This window comes from Dromiciops gliroides, chromosome 3 (genome assembly GCF_019393635.1).
Source record: "Dromiciops gliroides isolate mDroGli1 chromosome 3, mDroGli1.pri, whole genome shotgun sequence".
In the NCBI taxonomy this organism is placed as follows: Eukaryota; Metazoa; Chordata; class Mammalia; order Microbiotheria; family Microbiotheriidae; genus Dromiciops; species Dromiciops gliroides.
The window spans coordinates 280,308,300-280,310,398 of NC_057863.1; the positions used below are offsets into that span (position 1 = coordinate 280,308,300).

At 44.7% G+C, this 2,099-nt stretch overlaps 1 pseudogene; it reads left to right on the top strand.

Annotated features, from left to right (window-relative positions):
• Positions 1-411: 411 nt before the first annotated feature.
• LOC122747474 lies at positions 412-1,672 on the top strand (annotated as a pseudogene).
• Positions 1,673-2,099: the final 427 nt, after the last annotated feature.

Sequence of the window (2,099 nt, forward strand, 5' to 3'; positions counted from 1 at the left end):
GATTATTATTATTGTTAAACATTCCCTCTATAAACCTTGAGAGAACTCTTGGTAAGAATGAGTCCAAGTGTATAAACTATATTGGATTGCTAAGATTTTCAGGGAGGGGGAAATCGGAGGGAGGGAGGGATAGAATTTGTAACTCAAAACTTTTTTTACGGGGCAGCTAGGTGGCGCAGTTGATAAAGCACCAGTCCTGGATTCAGGAGGACCTGAGTTCAAATCCAGCCTCAGACCCTTGACACTAGCTGTGTGACCCTGGGCAAGTCACTTAACCCTCATTGCCCCACAAAACCCAAAAAACTTTTTAAAAAAGTTTAAAAATTGCTTTAAACATGTAAATATAAATAAAATATTATTTAAAAATAATAAATGGGAGGTCAAGTCTGTGAGCCGAGTGGGAAGGGGCAAGATCATGGCGCTACTCGAAGTGTGCAGGGCTTCCTGGGGGCATCAGGTCTCATGTGGCACGGGGAGTGGACACCGCCAAGATCCCGGGCACTACAGCTTCTCCCTGTGGACCCCGCAACTGGCCGTCCCACGCGGGCTGCAGCCTCCTGAGTTCCTGCATTCCCTGGAGGCAGATGCTGCCCATCAAGTCTGAATTGAGATGGCCCATGGTACCACCACACTAGCCTTCAAGTTCCAGCACGGTGTGGTTGTGGCAGTGGATTCCCGGGCCTCAGCCAGGAATTATATTGCCACTCTGCATGTGAACAGAGTCATTGAGATTAATCCTTACCTTCTGGGCACCATGTCCGGTTGTGCAACTGACTGTCAATACTGGGAGTGTCTCTTGGCCAAAGAGTGTAGGTAAGGGAGCCCTGACACGTTTGGAGCATTCAGGACCCTCACCCTAAGCTTCTTGATTCCTTCCTTTCTACTCCCACCAAGATGGAATTCCTCACCTCTTAACTGTTCCTCATGTTGTCCTTATCTCCACCCACAAACCTCTGCCTCACAAATCTTACCTGTCCACAGGACACTAGCCTCCCCAAATCCCACAGCCTGCCCCACAGATTAGTAAAATCTGTAAAGGGAGAAATACAAACTATATGGACCTTGAAAAGAGTATAGTTTACCATCTTTTTTTTTCCTTTCTGAAAATGGACAGGCAGGAGCTTTAAAAAAAAGTTGAAATGGTTTGGGAGTCTCAGGGCCCCTTTTGAGGGTATCCCCTCATGGCCAGTTGTCTGAGGTTTTGAAGCCTGAGATGCTTCAAAATCTAGCTTCCAAATTTGCTCTGATATTCAAGCTCCCCAAAGGCATTTCCATCCACTGTCTCCTCACCCACTTTGAGCTCTCCCTCTGCTGAAGCACAATGTTCTGACCTGTTCTTCATCCCTCTCCCCATCTTCTTCTAGCCTTAAACATTTGACACAATGCCTGGCACCTGGCAGGCACTTAATAAATGCCCATTGACTTGACTGACATCCCCTTCACCTAGCTCTCACTCTTCAGGTTGTACTTCCTTAGGAATGGGGAGCGCATCTCTGTGTCTGCTGCTTCCAAGCTGCTGTCCAACATGATGTGCCAGTACCGAGGCATGGGGCTGTCCATGGGTAGTATGATCTGTGGTTGGGACAAAAAGGTCTGTTGCTTTCACTCCACTACAAATATGGCCTGCCTGAGCTTCAATCTGCCAGTGATTCCACTTCCTCTGATACGCTAGATGTTACATGATAGGTCTATGATTAAAGGAAACTCTCCCACCCACTCCTCAAATAAACCAGCTGCTGTTTAAGTATCAAAAAAAAAAATAATAATAAATGGAAGGAAGGATGACTCATAGGCTATCCTTGGAAAGAAAAAAAGAATGAGTTAAAATTTAGTGTACAATGGTAATGAAGCACGTATACAATTTAAATGGGGCAAAGGCAAGAATGTGTGGGTAACTTTAACAACCAGCTCTCCAAAAAAAGGTGTATTCATGACACACTTTTAAGTTTAATCTGCATTATTAACTTTTTCTTCTTCACTTTCTTAAGACTTGAAAATCAACAAATGATAAATCAAGCCCTGCTTTTTTCTAAGGTGTAAATGCTCACGTTGAAAATTTAACAATTACAGCAGGTTTGAGCTGCCTCAGGCACACTCCT